Below are 12,604 nucleotides of genomic sequence, written 5' to 3'. Positions count from 1 at the left end.
TCATAATTTTGCTTAGTCAGTTCTGCAGAGAGAAGATAATGGCATTTGCCTTGCTTCTCTCTGATTTTCCTTGCTCGGGTTTGAAAAAGAATCCCCTGTGGCTTCTCTCCCCCACGTTCCAGGAGGCTTCCTGTTCACTCAGGATGGTGTAGTGGGAGTGCACTCACTGAGGAGTCTTGGGGGTATTGAATAGGCTCTCCTATCACTTACTCTGACAAGGGACCACAAACACACAATGCTAGTTCTCGAACCTTCTGGAAGCTGAACTGGATGATCCAGAGCGCCCTTCTGGCTAGAATGCCAGAGATGTCCTTTTCCCCTCCCAGGAATCAGACAGCTGAGAGGGTCCAAATCCGTCCTTCTACTCCCAGCAGGCACCGTGCTCCCCAAATCAAGGGAAAGATAAAACTCCCAGAAACCCTCACTTGATTTCCGCCTCACCTTGTCACGTGAAGACCTACAACTATGATCTGTGTGCTGGGAGAGAGAGCTGTGTCGTGTTTAAATATCCTACAAAGCCTTAGGAGACATGGCAGGTGGTGAGGTTTGAGAAAGACAGAATCCCCACATAGCTTTGCTGGCTGTGCCACGTGTGAGAACCTTCCTGATGCTGCCAGGCCTGAAATGCCCCAGAAGTACATAGAAATGCTCTACTGTGAACCCATTTAACCAGTTTCCCAAAGGTTAGGATTGCTTTATTTCATCTTCACAAGAAAGACCTCAAAGTAGCTTTTTTTCACTATGGATTTCAACCTGTCAATCTGTACAATGTCTGATTTAGCAAAATCTAACGGCATCTGAATAAAAGGCCTACAGACAAATTGTGAATGCACTCCTATTAAACCCTTGGACAGATTTAAAGGCAATAATGATCTCCTCTTACCAAGGACCGACTTTGCACAGGAGCGGCACTTTCGTCTTTCATCTTCTCAGAAACCCCAGGAGGTAGGTGTTACTACTGTTCTCACTTCAAAGTTGAGGACGTTGAACCAGATAAGGTAGATTAATTAAGTTCACATAGGTAGTAAAAGCAGGAGCCGTACATAAACCCAGGCTCTTGCCTGTAGGCAACATTGCCTTCTGTATGGACAGGAAGGAACAGAGCTTCAGGCTAAAGAGAGATCTGGAACTTGGGACTAGTTCATCAGCGTGGCTGAGTGCTACTTTTTTCCGTTCCTTGCTGCCTCCACATCCGCTCTGATCTATACTCCATATTCGATAAATGCAAGAGCCCCACAATTTCTCTTAGAGGCATCTGGAAATATATAGGTCAAACTTAGAAAGGAGGAAAGTTAAAAAAAAGATTCATGGGGGGTTTCCTGGGGCTCAGTATGAAAGCATGTGTGTGTGTCATATGCACGCACGCACATGCTCTGAGCCTCGAATGCGGCCTCCCCACTGTGCACGTGAAGAGGAGAGCAAGACCTCTCTGAGCTGCAACAGCTCTGTGAGTGCTGCCCAGAGCAGCTGTGGCCTCCCGGCCTCGTCACGTCACAGAGCAGCATCTCAGTTACAGCCCGCCACCCCGCCTTGATGCTTCCAACTCCCAGCTCTTCTCTTTTTTTTCTCTCCTGACCTCTCTATCCTTGCTGTGGATTAGTTCTGTGTGGCTAGCTTGGTCTGTACTTCCGCAAATTGAATCCCATTTCCTCTCTCCTGCTCTGAACCAGCTTTTTCGGATGTCTGTGCTGGTTTCCTCCTCCGGCCTTTGCAGTACCCACTGTGCCTGCACTCTTCCAGGCTATTCAGAGTAGGTGTCAAACGAGGACAGCCAAGACCAGGTCTTCCGCTGGATGCTTCTCTGGAGCCAGCTACCAGCTCTCCCCCAAGATGGGTACAGAGATGCCAGTGCTTAGCCTCGAAGGCTTGCTCTGAATTCCAGCTCTGTCACTCGGACCAGTACTTCACTTCCTGAGTCTCAGTTTTCTTATCTGTCTGATGGGTATAGCGATTGGTTTGATGATATGATGGGTGCAACAGTCTCTTCCTCAAAGTGCTGGGAGAAGTGGGTGAGATAATGGTATAAAACACTTGGCAGGGGCAGCTACAGAGAGGGTTCTAGCTATTAATATGATCAGTATGTTGTGACTGGTTCCTCACCATTCACAGGACACGAACTGCCTCATTTTCACTTCCTCCTTTTACATTTTTTTCCTTTTAAACATACATTACCTGAGTAACCTTTACACGTAGGTGTTATTACCCCAATTTATAAGGAAGAAAACAAAGCCACGGACAGGTTATGTAACTCTCCCAAGGTCACGTCGTTGGAAAGAAGAGCAGCTGGGATTCAGTGGTCCACTCTGACTCCTTCAGGAGACCAGCAGCAGGGTGCTTCAGGGGCGGTGAACTTTGCTGGGGACTGAGAAGACCAGGTGATCAGACAATGCCCTGCAGATGGGGCCCAGACAAAAGGAGAAACAGGCAGGTAAACAGATAATTACGGAATAGTGGGATAAAGGTATCCAAGTAGGCAGTCAGGGTCCTGGGACCCCCCCCCGGAGGCAGGTCTCCAGAGCCCATGTTTTTTCCACCACTACTGTACTGATCACAACTCAAGCTAGATTATTTCCTGCTAGATTATGGGACACGTTTGAGGAGAGAAAGAGTAATTCTGACACAGGGTAGGGGATGGGGTAGCAATGGAGAAGGCCATATAAGAGTAGGTGGCCTTATTAGAGTCAGTTTTTGAGGAAGGGACATAGGTAGAGAAGGTAGGAAAAGGCATTTCTAGGTGGTGAGACTAGCATGAACAAAGGCAGAGGGGCTGAAGTACATAGGATTCATGGTGGGCCAGAACGTGAAAAGCCTAGAATGCCATGGTAAGCAGCGTGGGCTTTATTTTGAAGTTAAAAATAGAACCACCTAAAAGGTAGGTCAAGATTGAAGCTATTTTGGGTGGCAGCATGTGTGTGGAGGCTGGACAGGAGAGAAGAACGTTTCAGGCAGGAAAACCAAGAAGGTCTATACATTCTTTTTTTTTTTTTTTTTTTTTTTTTTTTAAAGAGATGGGATTCACTGCAGCCTTGAAATCCTGGGCTCAAGCAATCTTCCCACCTCAGCCTACTGATTAGCTAGGACTACAGGCATATGCCACCATGTCCAGCTAATTTTTAAAGTTTTTTTAGAGATGGGGTCTTGCTATGTTGTCCAGGCTGGTCTCAAACTTCTGACCTCAGCCTCCCAAAGCACTGGGATTATAGGCATGAGCCACTGTGTCCAGATTAAATCTAACATTTTAATCCAGGTCAGTCTGAGTTACTATGACAGAGATGGTAGTGGTGGTATAAAATTCTCAGGACATAGGTTAGATATGAGAAGGGATGGGGAGATTAAGAGGGTCCAGTCAGAGCTCTGCTATGTTGACTAATCAAGCCAGCACCCAGTGGAGGAGTACAGTAAATCACAGTCAACTTGAACACAAAATATTTCCTAGGCCCAAAACAGGAAGAGCAAGAACATGACTGTAGGTATTGCACTGTCAAAAGAAGAAATGTATCGTGGAAGGGGAACTGCCATTGCAGAAACAATTAAAAAGAAAATAAATACAAGTGCAGAGATGAAGAAGTTGGCAGCTCCAGGAGAAGGGGCCCCATGACCCCCAAATTCAACCGTCTCATTCCTGAAGTGCGTGTATTTTGACCTAAGTGTGGGTCTTTATGTCATTAGCCTTTTAATTTATATCACTGACTCTCCTTGCTCTGACTTAATACTCACCAAACCATCTATTGATTATAATTCTCCTTTTTATATAGATCCTCCTACAGAGGAACAGAAACCCCTGAGCAGCCAACATGAATGTCCAGCACATTTGGCAAAAGGCAGTAGAGTGTGGCAGTAAAGAGCACGGGCCAACACGCTTGAGTTTGAAACTTTCCAGCTGTGTGGCTTTGGACAAGTTATTTCAAAGCTCTGCAACTCAATTTCCCTGTCTGTAAAATAGGGAAGTTAATCGTACCCTCTCAAAGGGTCATTGTAAGAATCAAATGACGAAATGCATGTAGACACCTGGAAGAGTGCCTGCAAGTAGTAGATGCTCAATAAACAATGATTGTTGTTATTACAGATCTCATTGCCAACTGATAAATGGTGGCATTGTGGTTATTTAAAACATCAGTCTCTCATGAAGATGGTAAGTGTGAGTTGGTCTTCAAGGGTGTGCTTTCCTATGAGACTGATAAGATTGAGTTTCTGGGCCAGGCGTGGTGGCTCACGCCTGTAATCCCAGCAACTTTGGGGGTCCAAGGTGGGCGGATCACCTGAGGTCAGAAGTTCGAGACCAGTCTGGCCAACATGGCAAAACCCTGTCTCTACTAAAAATACAAAAAAAAAAAAAAAAATTAGCCGGGTGTGTGGCACATGCCTGTAATCCCAGCTGAGGCAGGAGAATTGCTTGAACCTGCGAGGTGGAGGTTGCAGTGAGCTGAGATCATGCCACTGCACTCCAGCCTGGCAACAGAGCAAGACCCTGTCTCAAAAAAAAAAAACCCAAAAAACCAAAAAAAAAAAAAAAAACCACACAAACAAACACAAAAACCCCTGAGAACCTTATCCTCTACTATGGTGAATGTGTTTGCTTGTCTGTTTCCCATAAAACATTTGCAAGTCCTTGAGAGGAGAGTTTGTGCCTCATTGTCTCAAATCCCAAGTGCCCAGAATGGTAGCTGGCACATGGTAAGTGGTTAATACATTTTTATAGACTTTATAGCTATGATCCCAATATTGTCGCTGGCCTATTTCAGATCTGTCCAATAGAAAAGTAATTGAGCTATATTGAAATGTATAATTTTCAATTTTGTAGTAGCCACATTAAAAAAAGTTAAAAGATGAAGTAAAAGTAATTTGGGGAATATTTTTTATATTGCATTCTTACCTCATACCATATTTAAAAATATTAGCTTGTAACAGTTCAAAGACCTAAATGTAAGAGCCAATACTATAAAACACTTAGGAGGAAAAATGGGTGTAAATTTTCATGACCATGGATGAAGCAACAGGTTATTTGAGATGACACTAAAAGCATAAAAAACAGAAGGAAAAATAAATCGGATTTCATCAAAATTTAAAACGTTTATATGCTAAAGGATACTGTCAAGAAAGTGAAAAGACAACCCACAGAAAATACTTTTCTATTGGACAGATCTGAAATAAGCCAGCGACAATATTGGGATCATAGCTATAAAGTCTATAAAAATGTATTAGCCACTTACCATGTACCAGCTACCATTCTGGGCACTTGGGATTTGAGACAATGAGGCACAAACTCTCCTCTCAAGGACTTGTAAATGTTTTATGGGAAACAGACAAGCAAACACATTCACCATAGTAGAGGATCAGGTTCTCAGGGGTTTTTTGTTTGTTTGTGGGGTTTTTTTGTTTTTTGTTTTTTGGTTTTTTTTTGAGACAGAGTCTTGCTCTGTCACCAAGCTGGAGTGCAGTGGCATGATCTCGGCTCACTGCAACCCACAGAAAAAAGTATTTGTATCCAGAATATATAAGGAACACTTACAAATAAACAATAAAAAGACAACCCAATTTTTAAAATGGGCAAAGGATTTGAGACACTTCTCTAAAGAAGATATACCAATGGCCAATACTCACGTGAAAGGGTGTTCCATGTCATGAGTCATTAGGGAAATGCAAGTCAAAAACCATGTGAGCTACCACTTTATACGCATTAGGATGGCTATAATTTAAAAACAGAAAAAGACAGAAAATCACAATTGTTGATGAGGATGTAGAGAAATTGGAATCCTTACACATTGGTGGTGGGAATGTAAAATGCTGTGGAAAATGATTTGGTAGTTCCTCAAAAAGTTAAACATAGAGTTATCATATATTCCAGCAATTCCACTCCTAAGTTTATACCCAAGAAAATTGAAAACATGTACATACAAAAACTTGTATACTTGGCCAGGCGTGGTGGCTCACGCCTGTAATCCCAGCACTTTGGGAGGTCAAGCTGGGTGGATCACCTGAGGTCAGGAGTTCAAGACCAGCCTGGGCAACATGGCAAAACCCCATCTCTATCAAAAATACAAAAATTAGCCGGGTGCAGTGGCGCGTTCCTGTAATCCCAGCAACTCAGCAACTCAAGAGGCTGAGGCAGGAGAATCACTTGAGCCCGGGAGGCAGAGGTTGCAGTGAGCCGAGATTGCGCCATTGTACTCTAGCCTGGAAACAGAAGAGACCCTATCTCAAAAAAAAAACAACAACTACTAGTACACTAATTCATAGCAGCATTACTCATGGTAGTGAATAAGTAGAAACAACCCAAATGTTAACTGATGAACTGATAAATAAAATATGGTATATCCATGAAAGGAAATATTATTCAGCTAGAAAAAGAATGAAGTACTAATACATATTACAACATGGAAAAATCTTGAAAACATTATGTTCATGGAAATAAGCCAGACACAACAGTCCACATATTGTATGATTCTATTTATATGAAACATCCAAAATAGGGAAATCTATAGAGACAGAAAGTAGACTAGTGGTTGCCAGTGTTTGAGGGGAGGCTCAAACGGGGAGTAACTGCTAACTTGCAATGGGGTTTCTTTTTAGAGCGGTAGAAATGTCCTGGAGGCTGAGCCCGGTGGCTCACGCCTGTAATCTCAACACATTGGGAGGCCAAGGCAGGCGGATCACGAGGTCAGCAGTTTGAGACCAGCCTGGCCAACATGGTGAAACCCCATCTCTACTAAAAACACAAAAATTCCCGGGAGTGGTGGCATGTGCCTGTAATCCCAGCTACTTGGGAGTCTGGGGCAAGAGAATCGCATGAGTCCGGGAGGCAGAGGTTGCAGTGAGCCGAGATCTCACACTGCACTCCAGCCTGGGTGGCAGAGCCAGACTCCATCTCGGGGACAGGGCCGGGGGATGCGGGGAACAAAACAAAACAGAAATGTCCTGGCATTCCACAGTGGTAAGAGTTTCACAGCTTTGTTAATATACTAAAAACCACTGCATTTAACATTTTTAAAGGGTGATTTTAATATAATGTGAAATTTTATATTATATGAATTATATCTTAGGTTTTATTAAAACCAATGTATCTAAAATATTACAGGTTGACTATCCCTAATCTGAAAATCCAAAATGCTCAATGGAGCATTTTGGGTTGTGTGTTTTCAGATTAGGGATGCTCAGCTGGTAATGTAAATATTCCAAAATCAGAGAAAATTCAAAACCTGAAACACTTTTGGAGTGTTTCTAAAGTGTCCCTTTAAAATAAGGAATACTCAACCTGTATCATTTTAACATGTAATTGATATAAAAAGTTATTAATGAGATAATTTACATTTTTCCCATGCTAAGTCTTTGAAATTCTGTGTATATTTTATACTTCCAGCACATCTCAATCTGAATGCTACATTTTCTTTTGAAATATTGTACTTAGATTTCATAAAATTTACAATGAAAAAAGTAGACTCACAAGCCTAAGTTGTCTCAAGCAGGCTTCAAAGTTTTCCAGTAACGGAATCAAGTGTCAGTGTTTAAATTTTTGTTTTAATTAAAATGAAATAAAATTTAAATTGCACTAGACACATTTCAAGTACTCAATGGCCACATGTGGCTAGTGACCACCTGAATGCACAATGCAGGTCTAAGGTAGACTACTAAGCCTATCTCTTTCTGCTATTATCATTCTAAACTAGTGTTTTTGTTTTTCCCCAGTACCATTCAACTGTGATTGTTTCAGTCGCTGTCCTAGTTAAAGCAGAACTATATTTGGGGAAAAGCGTCTTTCAAGATTCTTCCTACTCCCCTGGCCCTTCCTCCTTCCCTGCTTCTTTACTCTGGAAGCATAGGAAGCTTGTGTTGATGTCATGGTGGTGGGTTGCCCTCTGATATCCCTCCCCTCCACCTCTCTTAGTAACCTCTCAATTTGTTTTGGGCAGCAATGCACAAATGGAATGACATAGTCTTGGCTCGTGAGGTATTAGAGAAGCCCAACCCATCCATAGAAGAGGGATTCACTGGTCTATGTGAATAGACCAGTGGGTTGGTGGTGATACAGCTGTTCCCATCTAGCCTTTGAACATGCACCAATATCATCTACCTATGTACTGAGCCTCTCCTCATCCCAAATCACTTCTTACCCACTCGGACTTTCATGTAGTCCCAGCAGGACAGATAGCAATCTCTGGACCACCTGCACACCACGCGCTGGTCCTTTCTCTGCCTGACCATGCCACATTGCCCTTTCTGCTCTTTTGCAGCCTTCCTGGGTGAGGAGGGCTCCTCTCAGATTTCCAGACTGTAAATGGGACACAGGCCCCTTCTACCTTTGGCTTTCCCCTTAATCTAGCAGGGGACTGCATTGTTTCCTGTCTTAGCGCTTGTGGGAAACCGTTTACGCATACCTCCTAGATGTGCTTTTGAGGCCACCTCTAAACTAGAAGAAATAAATGAAATACAACACAGATGACCTTCACTTTGGGTTTCCTTTCAATGAGCTTAGGCTGCACTACACCCATTTGCATAGGGGGATATCTCAAGAATTCTGAACATGCATAATTGAATATTCTTCTACTGCAGCACAACTGAGTTAGATTCTAGCAAAATGCTCCAATTTAATCTATGTTTAATATTTTTCTGTTGCTCACCAAACAATTAATTTGGCAATATATTGCAAAAAGAAGTGCTTAAAAATAATTTCCAAAAAAAGGCAATATATCAAGAGCCAGACTTTCAAAAAGATAATCATAGCAAATTAAATCTTAGAGTACTTCTTTAACTTTTAAAAAGATTCTTTCATATCTACTACAATAAAGCCTTTATTTAACTAGAACAAAGTATTTTACTCACATTACCTGGTTAAAAAGTAAGCAAGCCTGAACCAATGCATCACTTAGAAATATATTTGGCTACAAGTAAGAGAGACCCTGACTCAACTGACTTAAAAAAATAAGGATTATTATTCCACATAATGGTGAGCCCAGAGTTGGGTGGTGTCAGAGTTTCAGCAGTTCAGTGATATCACCTAGATCCAAATTATTTGTATCTTTTTACTGTAACATCCTCAGAAAGTTGGCTTCAGTAGCAGCAGCAGCTTCCTGAGTTGCCAAAATGTGGCACAAGCCCAGGTATCCTCTCATCACACAGCAAGTCTCAAGGCATTTATGCAGTCATCCTCTGTCAAGAACAAGGAGACCCTTCCCCTAGAAGTCCCCATAGAACTCTCAGGTCTCTTTGGCCATAATCACATCACAAGCCATGATTGGCTTAGAATAACCAATAATTATTCCTTAGGCTCAGCGTGGCCTTGTCCTAAACCCATGAAGATTAAGCAAAATTCGAGTTCTATTAGCAACAAGAAAGGGGGCTGGCTGGTGGGTGGGTGGTCAACCAAAAATACCTGTCAAAAGCATCCTTTTTTGTTTGTTTGTTTTTTTGGTTCAAATGTTTGGCTAATCTTCCTTTCATGTGTGGTGGTCCACATTCTGCCTTTTTGATAACTGGGGATGTTGAAATAACCTCAGTTCACTAAACTGTGAGCATCAATTTTTCATTATAATGGGCTGTAGGATTAGGAGGTTTGGAATAATGGGCTGAATTTTTATTGGCTACTGGCTTATATTTTGGAAGGTGCACATTTTGGGCACATGATCAACATTTGTTTCTTTGGCTATGATTTACTGTTTAACTCCAAAAGCAGAGTGCTGAAAAATGTTGCTGACTGTACTGCCAGCCTCCCGTTTTAGTTGTTTGGCTATTGGTCACTTTCATTTGATTCCATAACAATCTACAAAGTAGGGTAAGTACTACAACTTCTAACTAGGGTCAGAGAAGTAAAATAACTCTCCTAAGGCCACGTAGCAAGTTTTAGGCTTCCTAGCTGCAGACTTCTCACTAAGTATAGTGTGATGAGCAAAATAGCCTGAAAATAACCCTGGCAGCTCTCTCCGATTACCAGTACAACAAGCTAGAAAGGATGCAAGACCTTTTTCTCCCAGCAGAAGGGGCTGCACTCAAGTACAATATTCCAAAGGACTGGTGGTGTCCTCCTCACTGCAGGACCGTAGCATCCTATGGATCCCGAGGTCCCCAGATGCTAGGCAGCTGGATTTCCTAGCTACTCCTGTAAGCAGCCAAGCCCCCAAATCTAGACTGCCTGGACCAAGCTGCCTAGGTATCCCTTCACTGACAAGGCAGCTTTCTCAAGCTGGCTTTATAGAAAAGGTAGAATTGGGGGGATATTTTTCCTCTGTTAGAATATGGACTCACACTACATGTCTTGCAGAGCACTGTAACTTACTTTATAGGTTTACCCTTTCCCCAATAAAGCCTATTTCTTAACCCAAACTAGGTGAGCTTGTAGAACTCAATGGCTGCATACCAGGTGGTGACTCAGAAGGGACCCAATTTACACAACAGACACCTGCTTCTTTTATGTAGGTAGAAGGATGTGTCATCCAACTGTCCCTACAAGTGCAAAGCTGTTAATATAGTGCTGCATTAAAAAAAAACTCATGGAAAAATTGTTTTACCCTTAAAGTTATGCTTTCTAGTTATATTGCATGCATCCATTTAAGTCATCCAATCTTGCCTCTACAAGATAGAGTATGTATAAACACATATCAATAAATGTTATATATCATACTTTGTTTTGAGACTTTTTCTTTCTGCTTTTTGTTACCCCCATTTTAGATACACACACACACACACACACACACACACACACATCCCACTCATGAATTTTCTGACAACTCACCAATGCTATTGCTAAAGCAGCTTGATTTCTCTAGTGATTCTGAATATTGAGATTCTAGGGGCACATGGGAACATTCTCCTCTCCAAATTCTTGTGATCCTACAATTTCTCTTATGTCTCAACCACAGTGATCTAAGACAAAGTAGCTTTTTTTTTTTTTTTTTTTTTTTTAACTAAACAATCTCACTGTCATCCAGGCTGGAGTGCAGTGGTGTCATCTTGGCTCACTGCAGCCTTGACCTCCTGGGCCCAAGCAATTCTCCTGCCTCAGCCTCCCAAGTAGCTGGAACTACAGGTGCATACCACCAGGCCCGGCCAATTTTTGCATTTTTTGCAGAGACAGGGTTTCGCCATGATGGCCAGGCTGGTCTTGAACTCCTGGACTCAAGTGATCTGCCCACCTCAGCCTCACAAATTGTTGGTAAAACAGGTGTGACTGCCCAACAAAAGTAAAGGAGCAGGTTTCTCAGTAAAGCATTAGTCTACCCTCATGCGTTTTCCTTTGATTACTCTTTGGGATACTCTCCATCTTAATCACATATGCTAGAGACCAGGAGTTTAAGACCAGTCTGGACAACATCGCAAGATCTCTGTCTCTGCCAAAAAAAAAAAATCAAATCAGAAAAACAACAACAAAAAAATAATGGTTTATTTCATTGTCCTCCTAAGGTTTTCTTAAAATTGATTTTTAAGTGTTCGTTACTTTTTACATTATTCATCTACCAAAATGACTAAAATAAGACAAACTGCCAATACTAAATGTGGAGGAGGATATAGAGCCACTGGAATGTCCATACGTTGTTGGTTGGGTAACATGATACAGCCACTTTTGAAAAAGGCCTGGCAGTTTCTTTTAAAATTAAAGATACAGCTACCGTATGATCCAACAATTCTATTACTAGGTATTTACCCAAGAAAATAACAACATATGTCCACAAAAGACTTATATAAGAATATTCATAGCAGCTTTATTCATAATAGCCAAAATGTAGAGATAGCCCAGATATTGTCAGTGGGAAAATAGATATACCAACTGTAGTAACTTTAACAATTGGAATGCAGTTTAGCAACAAAAAGGGAGCAAACCAGAGACATATGCAATAACATAAACAAATGTCTAAATTGTGCAATGTGAAAGAAGTTTTGCATAATGAGTAGAGTCTGCACTGTATGATTCCAACTATATGAAGTTCTAGAACAGGCAAAACTAATCCATAGTGAATAAAATTAGAACAGTGGTTCTTTTTTTTTCAGATGAAATCTCACTCTGTCTCCCAGGCTGGAGTGCAATGGCGCCGTCTTGGCTCACTGCAACCTCCGCCTCCCGGGTTCAAGCAATTCTCTTGCCTCAGCCGCCTGAGTAGCTGGGACTACAGGCACGTGTCACCATGCCCAGGTAACTTTTTTGTATTTTTAGTCGAGATGGGGATTCACCATGTTGGCCAGGATGGTCTCGAACTTCTGACCTCAGGTGATCCGCCTGCCTCGGCCTCCCAAAGTGCTGGGATTACAGGCGTGAGCCACTGCGCCCAGCCCGAACAGTGGTTCTTTCTGGGGTAGTTAGAATGGAGATTGACTGAGACAGGTCATGAGACATTTTGGGGTGATCATTGTTATTTTGATAGGGATCTCAGTTACATAAGTGTATGGATTTGTCAAAAAGAGAATGTTCACTTAAAATTTGTACATATCATTATGCATTCCTTAACAATAACTATAAATAAAATTAAACTCTAATGAAATGTATGCTGAACTATTTAGGGAGAAGTGATGTCTGCAACTCATTTTGAAATGTATCAATAAATTAGATGGATTGATGGATGGATAGGGATGAATAGTTAGGTAAATATGTGATAAAGCAAGTATAGTAACAAGCTATGAT

At 41.9% G+C, this 12,604-nt stretch overlaps 1 long non-coding RNA gene across 1 annotated transcript in view; it reads right to left on the bottom strand.

Annotated features, from left to right (window-relative positions):
• Positions 1-1,413: 1,413 nt before the first annotated feature.
• LOC126960866 (uncharacterized) overlaps positions 1,414-12,604 on the bottom strand; it is a 28,248-nt gene continuing 17,057 nt past the window's right edge. Inside the window, exons 4-5 of the long non-coding RNA XR_007728131.1 lie at positions 5,602-5,686; positions 1,414-2,391 (exon numbers count right to left, since the gene is read on the bottom strand). This is a non-coding gene — a long non-coding RNA (uncharacterized LOC126960866). The remainder of the gene's footprint in view (positions 2,392-5,601; positions 5,687-12,604) is intronic.

This window comes from Macaca thibetana, chromosome 8 (genome assembly GCF_024542745.1).
Source record: "Macaca thibetana thibetana isolate TM-01 chromosome 8, ASM2454274v1, whole genome shotgun sequence".
NCBI classification, from domain to species: Eukaryota; Metazoa; Chordata; class Mammalia; order Primates; family Cercopithecidae; genus Macaca; species Macaca thibetana.
This window is presented reverse-complemented; position numbering and strand designations above follow the sequence as displayed.